Source organism: Episyrphus balteatus, chromosome 3, assembly GCF_945859705.1.
Source record: "Episyrphus balteatus chromosome 3, idEpiBalt1.1, whole genome shotgun sequence".
Lineage (NCBI taxonomy): Eukaryota > Metazoa > Arthropoda > Insecta > Diptera > Syrphidae > Episyrphus > Episyrphus balteatus.
Genome location: NC_079136.1, coordinates 11,571,071 through 11,591,324, shown reverse-complemented (window position 1 = coordinate 11,591,324; position 20,254 = coordinate 11,571,071).

Genomic DNA, 20,254 nt, shown 5'->3' with positions numbered 1-20,254 from the left:
TAAAAAAAAACTAATTTTTTATAAATAATTTTTTGGAAAAAAAGTATAAAAATAAAATTGGTATGCCATTTTATAGAAATCACTAATCAACATCTAAAAACAAAATTTCAAAGAAATTCAATGTCCCGTTTTCGAAAATTTGAATTTTCAAAAAAAAATTTCAAATTTTTAAAAATCAAAAATTAATTTTTTTCGAAATTTTATTTTTAATTTTGGCTTATATTATAGTTACACAAATGCTTCTTCACAAAAAGTTTCGTTGAAATCGAATAAGCAGTTTCGGAGATAATCGGATTTGAAAAAAAAAACCGTTCTATGGCAGGTACCGTTGATTTTCAAAAAAAAAATTTTATTAGAAGATAAACGTTAACTTAAAACTAACATTTGAATTTTTTAAACAAAATCGTTAGAGCCGTTTTTGAGATATTTCAATTTAACTAAAGTCGGTATATGACAAGAACCGTTATTTTTGGTCCAAAAAAATCAGTTCCAAGAACCCGTCGTAGCGGTTTTTTGAAGAATTGGAGGAATCGACCTATAAAATGGGAATAGAAGCACCAGAAAACAGATGAAATAAGTAGTGTATTTGCATAAGAGGAGAATTTGTAGAAAGGGATTAAAAAAAAGTTTTAAAATTTATTGCGTTTTATTGTTCAGGCCGAGAACTTTTCAAACTGCCCTCGTAGTATAACCGCAAACGAAATAACCCTGCGAACATCCTAGAAGAAAAGGCAGACGTAAAGATCGATAGAAAGTATTGCGAATATCTAGGGCAAAAAGGTTGCTGAAATACGATAAACTGTGGATTCTAGAAGGCTTACATATATTTAACTCCTTCAAGTATACATATTTCTTACATTGCTAGACAAATTGAGAAGGTTCTCTTGTGTACATTTCATCTTGAGAGGCTAGAGCATACGACTCAAATCACTGAAATTGTCAATAAAAAGTGTTTCGACGTTATCTATCACATTGACGTTGGCCATGTATGTGGCGGATTTTTCCGATACTTCGTTCTTAAGAAGGTTGATCTTTTCTTCCGTAATTTGGTCCTTGGAGATCAAGAATTTGAGAATTTCCTTATACACCATTTTTACTGTTTTGTCTTCGTTGTTTTTAAGTTTAAAGAATATTTTACCACTGGCAGCCAAATTTCCGCCGACACGACGTGACTTCTAAGGCCTGAACCGTAAGCTTACAAAATCAAATCCAGTGAGTGTAGGGGGTAGAAGTTGCCAGCAGCTCCGTTATATATTATATAAAGTGGACCAGAAGAAAAACTTACTTCCTGTTTAAGGACTGCTTCGGAAATAGAAAAAGATGGTTAAAGCCACTTTTAAGAGCACTCAGCATCGAATATTTCTTCAAACTCAACTTTCAGCACAAGTTCCCAGCTGTTGGCAACACTGGTTATAATCGTTTTCTTTCCTCTCTCTCTCATATGACCTTCGTAATAGGCTAATACCCAAAAAAAAAAAAAACTGAATTGATCCCAATTAAAAAAGAAGCTAACCTGCCACTGTGACTTGCCACAGATTTAACAAGAACCGCATCGATATACGAACCCAGTTTATATGCATAATATACCTGTGATGTGTTCGTTTTTTTTTATGTTCTTTGGGAAAAGTAGCTGATCGCCTCTATTTTACACCTTCAACATGCAACATCAAAGCAAATGGACCGATATCGGTTAAAATTGTTCCTCCCTCTCTCACGCCACTTTATACTGTGCTGCCGATTCTGATGTTTTGTGGCAGGTTTCCAATACTCATTCTGGCCCATTCATTCTTCTTACTTCTTGCGGTGGTGGTGTTGGTGTTGCAGACCAATTTCCCTGACGATTATGACAGAGAGAGAGAGAGCGAGAGAGATCAAAGAAATTCCTCCGATTATAATCATTATCGGTTATTCGGAATCTGATTTGAAGACATCGTCGTTGGATATAAAAGATGCCCAATGTTCAATGTTAGAAGCTTTGTACGGTGCTCCCAATCATATCATTAGATCTGAACATAATGACCCAGAAGAACATTTTTAATTAAAACCGATAAACTGCCTCGAGCAGTTACCAGTTACCTGGGCATAAAAAATGTGATTTAATTTTTTTTCTTATTTTTTGTCTTTTTTTCTGCAACAAGGCCCATTTCTATGAGACAAGATCGTCATATTTATGAACGATCAACGGGGTGGCTTGTTGGTTGCACAACATTCATTCGAAACATTCGGCCGTCGCGGCGCGACATCCTTGCCGGGACATGTTTATGCAACTGAACAAGCTGATAACTTCACATATATGTATTTATGAATGACATAAAATGGTGACAATTTGGTCCGATGTAAATTGGCACAAGTTGATAGGTTCCAATGCAGTTTTTTTTTTTATTTGAATTGTTGGACCTGCTGTGACAGAAGTAGTGACAGGATGCCGGGGCGCACACAGGATTTGTATGAGCGGTCTTTATCGTAAATTCGCTTACAAATTAGTTTTGCATTTAAATTGCCGCTCAAGCAGCTGAGTGAAACTTGTCGGCGGGTTGTCTGCGTGTTGTGTCGCTTGACGATAAACTATATTTAACATGACAGTTGGGGTCCCTGTGATTGCGGGAAGTTTAGTGGCGTTCGGTTGTGTCGATTGAACAAGCTCTATAAGAAGCGTTTCGGAGCAAATTGGAAATCACTAAATGGTTGTTGCACAATATTTTTAATAGCGAAAAAGGCAAACCGCCAGACTCTGGGAATGGGGAATTAATTTGTTGATTATTGGTTCTGTGAAAAATAACAAGATTGGTATTTTGTTTAAGTAGGTATAAGTTGATACACATTGGTGATGGTGATGGGAAATCGGATTTAGAGTGATAGTGACGGCAAAGAAGTTGCAAAATTGTGGGCTTCATTGTTTGTCAAATAACTTTTCTAGCTTTAGATCAATACTTGGCTCAACACCTTGATAAATATATGCAAGAATCGTGATATGACTAAAAATTGTCCGTGGGAAGCTATTACAACAAACATGTTAACCAGTTGTTACCATATCCTTACCACACACGTTATCCTACACATGTGCAACTGGTACAAGTTTTATTTCCATAAAAAAGATATCTAGAAATATGATCAACATCATAATTTAATAAAAAAAAAAACATGATCACTTTTTAATCTTGTTCGATCAGAGTCAGTTATTCATTAAAATAGTGATCGTTTCGATTGCAAATCCGGGTATAAAATGTCTAATTTATCTCGATTTGGTTTGTGTAAATGAAGAAAAAGACCACAGGAATGTTTTTTTTTTTTTTTCATTTAATTCATTCCAAAGAGACATGAGAGAATGAAAGTTTCTTGGTTATAATAATTTGTTTAAGTAAAAAGTATATTGACATTATTATTAAATAAATTTAGCTATAGTTAGTTGAGCTGTTAATAATTTACCAAATAAACATGTATAGTTTATTGTAGTTTTTGCATATGTTTATATTTAGCAGTTGCTGTCATTTTTTTCTGTAATAAAATATAGTTTAAAAATTTAAATTCAATATTATGCATTTTGTTTAAATGGAATTGCACTTTGCAGCTTGTTTAACTGAAAAACAGCATGTATTTTTAGTAATATTTGTACTCAAAAACTCCGGGGATTATGTAAATACATAAATTGTTTCGTATTTCTTATTAAATTATTTTCAATAAGAGGCTGATAAATGTAATCTGATTATTTGTTCATGAATTAAGGAATTCGTTAAAGATTAAAATAGTAGAGATAATAAATTGTCCTCTTATTAAAAAATTCTTAGACCCATTAAAGGATAATTCTTAAGAAATCGAGAAATCCTTCAAATACTTCAATTTAAAATCAGGTTCTAACGAAAGCTCTTTCGTTTCAAAACTAATAATCCATTCAAACCTCGTTTTGACACAACAAAATTTATAAAGCACTAAATATTACTTATAGTAATATATACAGGATGTCCCAAAAGTAATGGACCAAACGAAATATGTTGATAGGCCAACTTAAGGGCTCCCAGAACTAAGTAACTTGTTCAACCGAAATCCTTACGGTTTTCAATTAAATGCAGTTCTTGTGAAATTTTGAAGATTTCCTACTTTTTAACGTTATTTTACTTTCTCCGCCCATAATTGATTTTCGTTTTCTACAATTCTCTCACCAAAGCATTGCCTAACCTAACCTGACCATTGTTTATTATTTTAAAAAACTTGTCTTATTATTGCAGTCTCCAAAAAAAATATAAAAGTTACAAAAAACAGCTTTAGCTTTGCATTGTATAAATGAAGGATATAGACAAGACTTCAATAACGTAGATATTTTACAGACTGAAACACAATATAATAAGATAATGTTACTAGAAACGGTACATACAGGGTGTCCCAAAAGTAATGGATCAAACGAAATATGCTGATAGGCCAACTTTAGGGCTCTCATAATTTGGTAACTTGTTCATCCCAAGTCCTTAGGGTAAAGTCGGGGGATATGGCACCCATTTTCGTTTTTCGTTATTACTTGAGAAATAAAGAATATTTCTATTTCAAACAAAAGCAGATTTATTTTAAAACTATTTATTAAATACAAAATAGTTACATAAGTTTAATTGAAAGATAATTTCTTGTTATTTTTTGCAAAAATAAAAAACATTAAAAAAAACATGATTGAAAAAATGGAGGGTGATATGGCACCTAATCGAGGGTGATATGGCACCCTATGTCTTCTTGGTATTTTTTTGTGACACTAGTTGCATGTGTTGTTGAAAGACGTGCTCGAATCATGAGACCAAAAGTGACATTATGATTACTGCCTTATTCCGCACTTTTCAGCCAATCTGAAAGCTATTTGGCTAACTTTTAGGTTCTGGTCATTTAAGAAGCCTTTTTAATGTAGTTAAGTGTGAGGGGAATCGCAAAATGCTTTGGTCCTGCTTTTTTTTGACATTCAGCAGCTCCAACGGCTGCTGTGAGCTGGGTTTTAGCCCACTTGGCCTGGTTTGCTGAAGTTTTTTGTAAATACAATTGTCAGTTGAAAAATAAATAGGTTGAAAAGTAGATGCGGGGGAAATGGCACCGGTGCCATATATCCCGAGGTTTTTGGGTGCCATATCCCCCATTTGACTACACTACTTTTTTCTTCAAATGACACGAATAATCACGTTTGCTTAGTTATTGCAATGAGGAAACATAAAAATACAACCGTTACCGTTCTTTTTGTGTTAAAATGAACCCTCGGCGTCAAATACTTTTGGAACCACACGTACAACAATTTTACCCAAAAAAACTTTTCGCTCAAATTGAACTCACTTTTTTGTTTGTCCATTTTTTAAATTTAAGTGGCAATGGTTACTGCGGATCCGAATGCATCCACTGAAAGCTTACGTCAGACTGAATTCTATTTTGCTCTTTTTGCTTTGGAAAGAAGTCATTAAGTGGGAGATATTGAAAAGGTGCCATATCACCCGTGGTGCCATATCACCCGACTTTACCCTACGGTTTTCGATTTAATGCAGTTTTTGTGAAATTTTGAAAAATCCCGACTTTGCAACAGTATTTTGCTTCTTCCGCTCATAATTGATTTTTATTTTTCACAATTCTTTCAGTAAAACATTGCCTAATAATAAGAAATAATTAATTAATCAAAATATTTTTTATTTCATACACCATTTTGCTGCAAATTAATTAACAGTTCCATGTTTTATAAAAACTCAATTTGTTTCTTTTGTTTCAGAGCAACACCCTGAAAAAAATGTATGGCAGGGCACTGGTTTATTATTTCGAAAACTTGCCGTGTTATTGCAGCAAAAATGTATACTTTAACTATAAGAATAGATGTCACCCTGTATAGAATCAAACTATATTTACGAACAAACTTAAATGCCAACAACGTTGACAAGTTCCATTTCCATATCGAAAAACAAAAGATAACCGAAGAAGCTTGGACAAGTTCAGTGAACAACCACCACCACACTAGATTGTCCGAGGAGTATCTTCAATCTTGGCCATTCGAAGACCTTCTTAACAGGATTAGACTATAAGAAAACGACGGAGGAGAAGGATGAGAAGAGAGGGTCCCCCTTTTCTTCCATACAAGAGTAAGTTCATAGCCGTTGGCGTTTTGTTTAACACCGAATTGTTTGCGATTACATCGCGGCCGCCACACATCAGTGCTGCACTTCCTTCCTCCTTCCATCGACCCCGCGCACCTTATATCCTTTAAGTGAATTCGTTTTCGTTTCGTCTTGGTCGAGTTTGTGGTGAAGGTTAGTATGCAATATAAGAAGTATAAGAGCATAAGAGAGGTATGGGAGGCATATAGAAGGCATATAAATAATAATAAAGACGAAGAAATGCGGGGAAAATGAAATCAGTCAAAGAGTTAGTTAAGGTGCATGTTGCACTCACTCACAGGTACTTATCAGGAAATTACCTGCACGATTGACAGGAAAATTCGCAATTAATTATACAAGAGAGTTCTTTTAGAAAAAAGCCGCATATAAACTCATACCAATACTACTCTATACACTATTATGTAAATACACTATATAAGATATAGTTATACACTCTCTTAAAAAATAAAGTGTGAGTATGTGTTTTAGAATAGCTGCGGGTCAGCACGCAAATGTGGACCTCGTCAACTATGACGGTGGTAGTTGACGGTTGTTAAAGCTTTAATACATGAGAATGGACAGTGTCAACGTTCGTTGATTTAACAATAATAACAACAATAACAACAAAAATGTGCTAAACCTGATGGATGGGGAGTTGCTTGACTTTCTCGGTTTGTTATTTGTACAAAAAAAAAGGAGAAAAAAAAGAAACGAAAATGAGGCCACTAAATGTCATATTTGATATTTGACTCAACATAAAAAGGGATTTTCTTTGGTTCGTGTGCAAAATAGTTGTAATGGATTTTTTCATAAATATATTGGACACGAAAAATTGACAGTATAGGTTTTGAGAATTACTTTAACCAATCCGTGTGGATGATGGATATGGTGCATGACTATTAGGTATAGTTATTTATTTCTAATCTTAGTGCTTGTTTAAAAAAGTGAATTGGTTTGTTAATTGTTGGTTAATGCATTTTTGGTTGAAATTGAAATACCTACAGTTTTTAGTTTTAAGAAATTTTTAATTTGGAAAAAAAGTGTAGACAAAAATGGAATTTCGAATACGTTATGTCAAAATTAATTTAACCAAGGTAGAAAATAATTATGATTCAATTTTGAAAATAGATAAATAAACGCAAAATTTACATTAGTCTCTTTAAACAAAAGAGCTGAGCAGCAAACTTCATTCTTTATTTTTCTTAAAGTTTATTTATTCTTCGCTGGAAAAAAAATTATTATTCACATCAAGTATTTCTGGTGCAAAATTTATTTTTATAAAGAATCGTAGAATAAACTTCAGCAACTCATACACGGGGAAAAAAGGGCACCTTAAAATAAGAAAATGCCCACCTTAAATCCCACCCTCTTTAAATAATACGATTTCCGTTTAAAATAAGTGGACTCCACATAAACTCTGTTAAATTTAAGTTGAACTTAATTTTAATTTAATGTCAAGATAAAAAAAACCGTTAAGCACTCGCCAAGTGCCCCAACAGTTGCAGGTTCGATCGAAAGTGTCTGCCGGTTTTTTTTAGATAAAATTTTTTCACATAAAAATAAGATGATTTTCCGCTTAAATTAAGTGGATTTCTTTTAAATTTTAAATTCGCAAATTCAAGAAATTAAGAAGATTTGTAAGCTTAATTTAAGACGGAAACAATTTTGGCAAAAAAAAACCATGCAGAAATCCTCTTAGTTTTATGTGGAATCAAAATGTTTTTAATTGGTCCTTTTTTCTCAGTGTAGAATCTGAAATCTGATTCAATCTAATTTTAAAATTTGTTCTCACTTTACAGTATCTTGTAAAGCATGCTTTATGATAACCTTTCATAAAGCATGCTTTATGTTCATAAAAGCTAATTTTCTTTCAGATACACCTAAGCTTCCGTATAACAACAATCTTAGAACATTATGACAAGATCTTGAAAAACTATACCAAACAATCTTGCTGTATAATGTACGAGTATGTAGTTCCTATGTTTTTTTTGTGCGTGCGTTGGCTAAATTTCTAAATATAATTGGTATTCCTTTGTTCTTCCCTTTTTGTAGTATTTCGATAAATTTTAAAACAGAGTTCAAGCCAAAAGCTGTTAAGAACATTTTCACTAACGGATCCTTCAAACAGTGACTTAGAATCTTACATCCGCTGCTCCCGAATAGTTTGTATTTAACTTAAACGTACAAATCATTGAAAAAAGCTGACTTCTCACAGACCTTAGCAGTATTTATTAACTAAATTAAATTTATAAATTCAGATAAATATATTTGCATTAAAAATTTTATTTATGTACTAAACAAACATTAATGATTCATTTTAGTTTTGCATGCAAACCTTCTAAGTCATCAACATCATAAATCACACTCATAAAAAGCCACCTACTCCCTTACTTTTATTAGGCATGTACCTGATTTTTCAAACAAGAGTTTGTAGGTCAACACAAACCAACTTTCAATGATAAAATGGTTGGATTTTTTTCATTGCAATTAACCAAACGAAAGTGAATTTTATACATCAACATTAATCTATGTTATATCTACACCACTGTTGACTATTTAATATTTCTGAATAAAAAAAATTGAAGTTTTTCTTGTTCGAATGCAGACGGAGAGCTGTCAAATTACTATTACAATCAGCAAGCACTTATTTTCAAACCAAACCAGCTAAAACACTTCATGAGTAAATCCACCTGCTCCGGAACGAATGAAACATATTTTTTTTTGTATACCGAACTCAATAAAGTATCAAATGTGACGATGAAAAAAGAACAACTTCTTTGGCTCATCAAACTAACGATTTGAACGCTTTAATTTGGTTCATTCATCAACGCAGACGGCATTAAAATGTGTTATGTGTATGATGAATTTGTTCCACTTTATGTTAATTTCTATGACGGCGGGAATAAATTTGTTATGTTTTTGTTTAATTCGTTGAGTCTAATTTTGAGTGCATCTTTCAGTGGAGGGTAATTTTTTGGTAAGAGTTCATTTATTATTTGAATAATGGAAAGAGACTGTTTTTGTGTTTCATGTAACATATTTTACATTCAGGATAATTTGGAAATTTCAGGTTTTTTCATTTAACAAATATGGAAGAAATACTATTTTTTGCTTCTTCAAGACTGTGGCATGGTTACAAAAACTCAACTCAGCACAACTGAATTGAACTGAACTGAATTGAACTGAACTGAATTGAACTGAATTGAACTGAACACAACTCAACTCAACTCAACTCAACTCAACTCAACTCAACTCAACTCAACTCTAGTCAACTTTACTCAACTCAACTCAACTCCAACTCAACTCAACTCAACTCAACTAAACTCAACTCAACTCAACTCAACTCAACTCAACTCAACTCAACTCAATCCAACTTAACTCAACTCTAATCAACTTAACTCAACCCCCTAGCTTCAGGTTTTTTCAATTTCTATAACTTTCTAATAGGATGACACTTTTCAAGAAATCAAAAAAGAGGAGGAAGCCTCCCAAAATGTCAAAGTAGGAATACTGTTTTGAAGTTTTAATTAAATGTGAATTGGTGTCTTCAATTATGATCGATCTTAGGCCTCATTTAAAGCTTGAATCGTGATGGCCTCCTTTTTGTTTTATTTAATTTTTATTTCTTCAAAGTTATCATAAAGAATTAAAGAAGAGACACAAATCAAGGTACACAAACACGTAAAACTAAGAATGGGTGCACGCGAACAAAAACAAAAAAACGGAATCAGATAAAAGTTGCGCATAAAAAGTCAATGCCAACAGCAATTGACGCTAAAATACAGAACAAAAAGGATAACAAAATACTTTTACAATAACAAAATTTCACTAAACTACACAACGAACCCGCAATAAAGAAAGAAAAAGAGAGATATAGATGTGAAAGAAGAGAAAAATATACCAACGAATATACATATAAAACATTGTGGTGGTCCACCACTCTTCATACAATCGGACAAAAGATACCGCCGCCGCCTGAGGTGTCGGCCAAGCTAATTGGAAGACCCCATCAAAGCAGCCGCCAACAAATTAAGAACAGGGTAACAATTTTGTAATAACTCTATCATCATCGATATGGGAGGCCGCGAAGGAAGGGAGCAACACTCTGTGTCCGCGCAGCGATACGATGGCTGTTGCTGGCTGTTTCCTGGCAATTGTGTTCGCGTATCTATGGTTTCCTGGGATGTTGATGGAGAGAGGGCGTTAGATGTGCAGTGGTGGACGAGGGGGTAACACTATCTGAATGAGACAACATGTAGAATCGGTCCTTACATTTGTTATGGTTATGGCTTTTGATCGTGGGTCTTATCGCGGTTTTTTTTTTTTTGTTTTTGTTTTTTGCTTTCGGTTGCTTGTCTCGAAGTCAAATGTAAGTGTTGTGATGAAAAATGAACGAGAAGATTAATATACACAAAACAGAAATTAAAAGTTTTTTTTGCGCTCATTTATGGTATGGTTTGATGTTATGTTCATCAAATGTGCTGTGCAGTGTTTTATGCTTTGATTGGGTAGAAAATATTTTAAATTTTAATTATACCTATGGGAATTTAAATGGCAGGAAAGTTCATCAAAACTGTGGAAGTTCATACAAAAAAGGATTGTTGAATGAAAATGACATAATAAACCCAATAAAGTTTAAATTGGGGACTATCGTGATGAAAATTTTAAATTTTTCATTAAAAAAAAAACAAAATTTCCAATTAAACTCACGACTGGTCCACTTTTTCACTTAATTCATCCCCTTACTAGCAATCTATTAACTGTTTTTCAAGAATACGAAATTGATGAATTTTTCAACGAAGAAAAAAATAAAAATGAAAATTACTTTTGTTTTTAACGGAGTGAATGGGCAGGCTCAGAAACGTTAGGGACTAAATATTTAGATAATTTCTCGGTCTCTGATTGGTCAAATGTCAAAAAAAAGTCCTTCCAATTAAGGTAATTTTATTGGAAAGCTGACTGGAAAGTTAGGCAAGAAAATTTTCCCTAAAATTTATGAAAGTTTTTTGTCAACTTGACAGCTGATTGTTTTTAATTACAGAACCGAAAAAGTGCATAATCGGTTAAAATTAATATATTTTATTTATTAAAGTTGAGTGAAATTCGGTGTCTGCCCCATGCGATCTGTAAAATTCTCAAGTAAATTTTGAAATTTGACAATAATGAAATATACAAACTAATTTAGTCAATGTACTCAAATTTCCGTTCAGAAAATGAAGTTGCCAAGATATCTAGTCCCTAATATGTCCTGAACGTGCCCAATATAATTAAATTTTAAGATTTGAACGTCAACTCTAATACTCTTCGTCCTCGTATTTATTTTTTTACTAACAAAACTTTGCATAATTCAAAGTTCAAAAAGCTGTAATAAAGCAATAATTTTGTATGAAAAAGGTTAAAATATCACTTCCATCATCCAAAAATCCATTGTTTTATATGACAACTTATAATAAATTTTATACCATCTGGAAGCTTATTGTTTCAGTTCAAAATATTAACATCCACCATGCCTGTAAGACATCTACAAAAAGAGCTAGAATTTTTTTAACCCAATAAATTTCGATTAAAAAAGGAAGAAAATCAATCTTTTTTTTCTTCCATTACTTTAGAGTCGATTTTTTTATATAACAACCTACAGTAAATGTTATATCATCTGAAAGCTTAATATTTCAGCTTAAACAGGATGCTTCAATCATATCTGGAAAATGCCTACAAAAAAGTATGAACTTTTTATAGCCAATCATGTCTTTATTCAATTAAAAAGTTTCAATTGTGTGCTGGTGCAATATTTGCTCCCAACCTAAACCTAAATTATAATTGTTAAACCACTATTAAGTATAAATAAAATAAGTTAAATAAAAACTTAAACTAAAAAAAAAGAAAAATAGCCCACAATACTTGCTATAATCTTAAAATTGTGTATACGAAACTGATTGAAATTTTGTACAAATATACAACAATTTATGCATTTATCTGGTAAATAAAAAAAGATACAAATAAGAACGGTTAAAAACGGCCAAAAAACTTGGGGCAAAAAACTTGTTTTTAGCGTTATTCTGTACGTAAATGTCCTAAAAGTTTGAGATTGAGATGGTCAAAAAATAGATTTCTTACCTTCGCCGCTTTCTCAAAGGTTTTAGGTAGGTATAAAAAACCGTTCATAACTTGTTTTTGAAATTTTCTAGAATTTATCTATCGATTGAAAAAATTAATTTTTCTACATCGTCGCGTTTAGAAAATAACCACTTTTTGCAATTTCATTCTACCCCTATTTACCCTATTTAATGATTGAATTTTTAACAATCCTTCATTAGTATTCAAATAAGCTATAGCTGATTTTTGTATCCCTAATAGTTTTTTTTTAATTGAAATTTATGCCACACTTTCAAAATTTTTAGGCGGAACGTGCAAAATCTCCATCTTCCTTTTCCTCGAAAAGGGCTTAATGAATTCTCTGCTCCGGTTTCCTGACCTCCATTTCGAATTTCGTCATTGTATAGGTAGTAGATGTATAGGTTCTATTTCGACTGTTGCTGTGAAAAAAGTTTTTCAGTATTTTGTTGACCTTTGATTTAACCATCCCCCACCTTCGCCGCCAAAATACATCCCTCCTCCTAAATTTTTTTTTACAGATTCTAAAAATTCACAAATAACAATTTGTTTTTATTTTGTGTATATTTTACGTCTACAAAAAATTTTTATTTTCGACATTTCGATAGTCCACAGTAGTTATTATATCAAAATGAAATTACAAACTTAAATTTAATATACCTACAGACGACCGTATCTGATGGAATAAGTTTCTGATACCTCAATTTTTCTTTATCTTATTTTTAATATTAAAAAAACTGTTGATGATGCTCCATTAATCATAAATCTCAAATATTGCAAAAACTAATTACCAATAACAATACCCATAAGTTGTGATTGTCATATCCTTAGTTTTATCACATAGACGGATAAGATGTGTAAATATAGTTTTTTTTTCATACAGAAGTAAATGATGGAATCTTTCGTATCTTCTCATCAGAAGACAATCATTTACTAGGTATGGTAATTAGTTATTCAATTCAAGTACCAATGCACATCCGGTAATAAACGATTGGACGGTTCTCCATCGACAAAAAAAAAGGTTTTGTTGAACATTTCCTTTTGAGATGGTAACTTAGAAGAAGGGAAACTGATCTCAAAGCTTTGATATTCAAATAATGGGATATTTTCATTTCAGTTAAAAATGGGATATTTTCGGTTAATTTTTTAAAAAAACATTTGGCCACCATATTTTAAGTCAAAACAACAGATTTGTTCTGAATGAGTAAGTTTCATTTCTAGATAAAATTTTCCCTACTTAAGTTTCAGTCCTTTTTTCCAACTTTTATACGTAAGTTTCAATTTTTCTAAATCAGATAAAATTAATTTTAATCAAAACTAATTTTCTGTCAATATTCTGTATTTAACTACAATTTAAAGCTAATATTGTTTGTTTTTGCCATGTTTGTCTAACCATGTGAACCGAACTGTATACCGAGTAATACTTTCATCAGTTGAAGACTTGAAGATATCTTCTTGATGAATTTAAAAAAATAAAAGAAAAAAATGAGACTAAACGAATATCATACTTCCGCGCTCACACATCGCGTTTATACGTTTTATACTCACAGCGTACACGCACCTGCTTAAATACCACCGAACTGCAAACTCTCATAATAAAACAATAGGAAAGACGAAAGGAAGTCTTCGCGGTAATTATATTGTAATTAGGGATGCATACCCAGCGAACTACTTACCAGCTTTTGCAAATATATATTGCAGATATAATTTTTATATTTATGTTTATAGATACAAAATTGTTAAGTAGAGGCAACTAAACATATTTTTAACAAAGAATTGCAGAAAAAGTTTCAAGTCTCCAAAGCTAAAGCCTTAGCTAGTATAGTTAATTATGTGATTCCATTGTGAAGGCAATTTTTATAATAATTGTGACTCTGTGAGAGACTCTTATCGATGTTACCAATCAACTTTGGTTTCCTTCACATTTTAATACACTTCGCGTCACTTGAATAGAAACAACAATTTTTCTTTAGAAAATAGCGATTGGCGCTTCGGTGAGGTAACTTAGTAGATTTTTTGTTTTGCATTTTCAAAGAGGAACTTTTACCAAACAATGTTGTAAAAACAAAAAACCCAAAACAGAAACCTTATGGCTACTAGTTGCGTTTTTTCGCATTACTTCACAAAAAACAATGTTTTTTTTGCGTCACTTGAATAGAAACAAGCTCTTAAATTAGATAAAAATGATGAAAAATCATGGACAACACTAATTTTAGTAAAGCAGTATTAAACTTTGACATTATTTGCACATTATTACCAATTATGGGCTACGAGCTACTATTAGGCATCACAGAAAATGCATAAATAGCAGCTAACATTGGAAATGCACTTGCACTATGCAAAATCGCGAAAGATATTCGAAAATTTGCCAAATTTGTATGAGAATATTTTTAAAATATCGTAAACTAGTGATTGAATTAAAAAATAAGACAGGTGAGACCCAAATCAAGAGCAGAGAAAAATATAATTTAAAAACTAGCAGCAATTTCCTTCACTTTGCCGCTAAAATCGGTCAAAAACGTGGTGTAAGTGCGATGGTAATGTGTTGGTTTGTGTCATCATGGAAGTTATAAAAGGTGCACAACATTTAAAAAGCCTCAAAATGCAAAATGACAACATTTTAAGTTCTACTAAGATTACAAAAAAGTTAACTATTTTATAGTTGCATTCGAACTGAAAAGAAGTGAGGTAAAGAGTGGTTTTTTAAAGGAAAACATACCAACTCAGATGGACCACGTTAATATTAGTCCTATTTCAGTAGTTTATGAAAGAATAACTTATCGCATCACCACCAAAGGGCACTAAAATGTGTTATAGTAATACGCTTTGTTTTTATGATGTGCAATAGCAAAATTGAAGCTTCACGCTTCGAAAAAAGATGCAAACTTTTACAAAGAAATAATGGAAGAAGCTCTTGGGAAGTTTAGGAACGTGGAAAAACAACCGTCTTAGAGATTGCACAAGGATAGTTCCAGAAAAAACAACGCAATAGAAACAAAATAGATGCATTCCGGATGAAAACGAAAGTTTATTTCACTTATTCAAACCTTAAATTGTAGAAAATGTCATTTTCTTAATTTGTAAGAAGTTACCAAACACTTTTATCACTTTCTCCAATTAGGTCCACGATTGTGTACAGTACAAGTGCATTTTCAATGTTTAATTCTATTTATGCATTTTCTGTGGTGCCTAATGGTAGCTCGTAGCCCATAATTGGTTATAATGTGCAAATAATGTCAAAGTTTAATACTGCTTTACTAAAATTAGTGTTGTCCATGATTTTTCATCATTTTTATCTAATTTAAGAGCTTGTTTCTATTCAAGTGACGCAAAAAAAAACATTGTTTTTTGTGAAGTAATGCGAAAAAACGCAACTAGTAGCCATAAGGTTTCTGTTTTGGGTTTTTTGTTTTTACAACATTGTTTGGTTAAAGTTCCTCTTTGAAAATGCAAAACAAAAAATCTACTAAGTTACCTCACCGAAGCGCCAATCGCTATTTTCTAAAGAAAAATTGTTGTTTCTATTCAAGTGACGCGAAGTGTATACCAGCACAGCAGAATTGTTGCTTTTGCTTTTGTTATTGAGTTTCTTTTTTTTTATATATATAAGTAGGTGGGCTGCACCTGAAGTAGTTAGTTTGTAATGTGGTGACATTAAGTTTTCAAATCAGCTTACAACAGTTGACTGACTTGGTAGTGACATGGATTTTAGTAAAAAAAAAAAAATATAAAAATAAGACAACGCTGTTTAATTTGCATCACTTGTTTTTTCATCTTTTTTTTTTTGTAACTTTGGTTTCGGTTTAATTTTAATGGGAAACAATTTAATTGCAGTTTGACTTGATGATGTACTAGTTAAAAAGATAAATAAAAGTATGCATGGGTAATTTTCTAAAATGTTGTAACATGAAAATCTAAAACAGATATATTTATATTAACCAGTGTACTGAAAATAATATAGTTTTTTAGATTTAACTTTGGAGGTCCTTTAAATGTGCTTAGGCAAATAATAATTACTTGATTTATATTTTTTATGACCAAGACCATAAAACTATTCTTTACTTTTAAGTTTAGTTCTATGTATTTAAGATAAGACCTGTTAAGTAAACATTTTTAGTATCATTTTAAGTAACCATATGACCAATAGTATTATCACATTGCATTGTTGCTGACACGATGGGAAATGATTTCTTACCAGTTCCCACTGAGTGTTCTTTTTAAGTATAATTATGTATTTTTTTGTATTCTATCACCCATTTTTACCTTTCCTACCATATCATATTTCCACCCAACTCCTACTTCTGCGTGAGACCAGACGAAATAAGATCATTTAATAAAAGTTCAATGTTTAGTCTCACGCGCTGAGTGTTCATTATGCTGACTTGTCATTTTTGGCAAAGTACCTTTAAATGATCGGCATAATGGGCACTCGCTGTCCAACCACTTTCAAGTGAACATCAAATAAAAATTGTAATCAATAATAATAAAAAAAGGTGTTTGTATTTTCAAGGTTCTAAAGTTTAAAGAACATTTGGCGACCGTGACAGGACCTACTAAAAGAGTTTAGTGGCCTGTAAATTAATAAAACAAAACAAAATAAAAGAAAACAGTGTTGTGAAGTGAGTCGTTATTAAGAAGACTAAAAAAGAAAAAAAAAAAAAAAGAAAAGAAGTTCCTTTCAATTACTAACAATTCAATATAAAAAATAATTAAAATGGTGGCTACAATTGAAGAACTTACCAATCAGCAAGAAGCTGTAGGAAAAGAAATCTGTACACTTGCTCGCAATTACGGAAAGGATGGTCCAGGAAGGAAAACCCTGGATTATTTAAATGCGCGGTGGACAAGATTAAATGAATTATGGGAAGTATTCGACAATGTTGATAGCGAGATAAGAGACAATTATCCGCAGGTAACTGAACACGAATACTTCACTAAAGGTTTTTACGATGGGGTAAAAAAAATTCATGATCAAATGAAAGATGACATCATCAAGCGGTTTGCAGTAGCGGAAGAAGAAAAATCTGATGGGGCTATAGAGGAGACCGCAGCAGTCCATCCTCAGCCGGAGCAGCTAAAAGAAGCCCTCTTAGGACCAGCAGCCGTTAAGCCCCCAGCAGGGCATTCAGAGGGAGTTACCGCAGCAATTTCCAAATTTAACATACCACCAGGGCTGACAATAAAGCCCACTTTAATAGATGACACCAGTGTAAAGGTCAACAGGATGACTACGGATAGCAAATTCCGATTACTCTGCAAAATATTTCAAGGAGGTCTTAATAAGTGCCCATTGAAATTGCGGGAAACTTTACCGCAAGAATTTAACCAAAAAACAAAAACCCTAATGACCAATTGGGATGAAATAACAACAACATATAGACGACTTGGAGGCGATGCAGCTGTAGAAGATATACAGCTTTACTTTGAGCTCCAGGATGAATTAGATTTGAGGATCACCTGGCTACCAACTAATACATTGCCAGCTGAAACAGTTCAAATGAATCAAGGACGAGCAACAACAATCAAGCTTCCAAAAATTGAGATACCCAAATTCGATGGAAGCTATCTTAATTGGCCGCAGTTCTTCGATCTATACAAACAAATGGTGCACAACCAACCAATTGCACCGGCTCAAAAATTATACTTTTTAAAGACAAATCTTACTGGAGATGCCCAAAACCTCATTCAACATTTCCATGCCACTGATGACAATTATGAATTGGCTTGGAACACTCTAGTTGACAGGTTCAACAACAAGCGGTTGCTGTTATCCGCTCAGTTAAGCCGATTGTTCCAATCAAATACCATCGTAGACACTGTCAGAAGTCTCAAGAGGCTGCATGATACAACAAAGGAAGTCATTCAAGCCATCAACAATCTCGGCTATGACACCAGTGGATGGGACCCATTAGTTGTACATCTATTGCTGGAAAAAATGGACAAAGACACCCGAATGCTTTTCGAGGAATCCCTACAAGCACCAAGAATAACACCAACTCTAACCCAATTACTGAAATTTGTCGAATGCAGGTTCCAAGCCCTGGAGACGGTGAAATCAGATGAAAGGAAGAAAGCGGTAACCACCGCATCTGAAAATAGGGAAGTTTCAAATTGTCCATATTGTAAAACTAATAATCATAAGATCTTTAATTGTAAAAAATTTATTAATCTTTCAGTTGAGGATCGCAATCAGCAGGTGCGGAAGCTTCAACTTTGCACCAACTGTTTGCAAGGACATCGTTTCCCATCGTGTCAACAGCAACGTAGATGCAAGGTTTGCAACGGGAAACACAACACTCTACTACACTATCCAAATAAAAAAGATGTCAACGTAAAAAACCCAGCATCCGGTAAGTGTGATAATATTATTGGTCGGGTGGGTGAGTTTCCTTCAGGGTCCCATAATAACAATTCTCTAGGGGTCGTATTAAAGGGTCGCGAGGTATATCTCGCCACGGCGATTGTGAACGTCGTGAGTTCAAAAGGAACGCGTATTCCTTGTCGTGCTATGTTAGACTCGGGATCTCAATTACATTTTATTACAACATCCCTAGCCCAGCAGTTAGGGAGCATAAAGCGAAGAAAGGACATTCCGATTAGCGGAATTGGAGGCAGGGAAAGTCAGGCCAATTTCGTAATAAATGTTCATTTAGAATCCAGAACTTCATCATATAAAAGAACTATTGAGACCAGTATAATGCCAAAAATAAGTGATTATATGGCAACTGCATCTCTGGATAGGCAAACTTTGCAATTGCCCTCCAATATTCTTCTTGCTGACCCTAACACAATTAGTTCCAACCGCATAGACTTGTTAATTGGAGCAGAGTTATTCTTTGAGCTTCTTTTGCCGGGAGAATTTAAAATCTCAAACAATCTTCCTCTATTGCGGAATACTAGATTAGGATGGGTTTTAGCAGGAAGCGCTGTAGATTCTTCCCAAAATTCTCATTGTCATTCAGTGTCAAAACCTAGTCTGAAAACACTAGATAAAATGGTCCGATCACTGTGGGAAAGTGAAAATTTTGAAGTTGAATCGAAGGTCTACAGCGAAGAAGAATTTAAATGTGAAAAACATTTTAATGATAACGTGGAAACAACACGCCAGGGTCAGTACATAGTACGACTTCCTTTTAAGAAAGACCCAAACCAAACATTAGGAGGTTCAAAAGAAATTGCAAAGAAGCGTTTTTATTCATTAGAAAGAAAACTAGAAAAAAATGCAGACCTCAAAGAAAGTTACACAAACTTCATGGAGGAATATGAGCGTCTAGGTCATATGACTGCAATTCAAGAGCTTGACATACCAAAGTCAAATTATTTTCTTCCACACCATTGTGTAATTAAACCCGAGAGCTCATCAACAAAGCTCAGGGTGGTTTTCGATGCTTCTGCAAAGACGACATCTGGGTATTCACTTAATGACACCCTCATGGTTGGTCCAACAGTCCAATCAGATTTATTTTCAGTTATAGCCAATTTCAGATTACATAAATATGTATTCACTGGCGATATTAGCAAAATGTATCGTCAAATACTCATTCATCCAAAGGATAGAGCATATCAGCACATTTTATGGAGGCCAGATCCTAAGAGCACATTAAGAACATACCAGCTCAACACAGTTACGTATGGAATGGCGTCTGCCTCTTATTTATCTACAAGATGTTTGGTCAAATTAGCAGATGATTTTCAACATATATATCCTAATGCATCAAAAATTATTACAAAAAATATCTATGTGGATGACTGCCTAACAGGAGCAGATTCTCTTGAGGAAGCCAAGTTGCTTCTCAATGAAACAATAAAATTATTAAGTCAAGGAAATTTTAATTTAACCAAATTTTGTTCAAATGATCCACGCATTCTAGAAAATATTCCAATGCAAGATCGAGAAAGAATGTTAACAATCTATCAGTCGGAGGTCATTAAAACCCTTGGTTTGGTTTGGGACCCAATTGAAGACACATTCAAATTTTGCTACAAGTACAATGCACCCAATGATTTAAAGATTACCAAACGCCGCGTTCTTGCCGACTTGG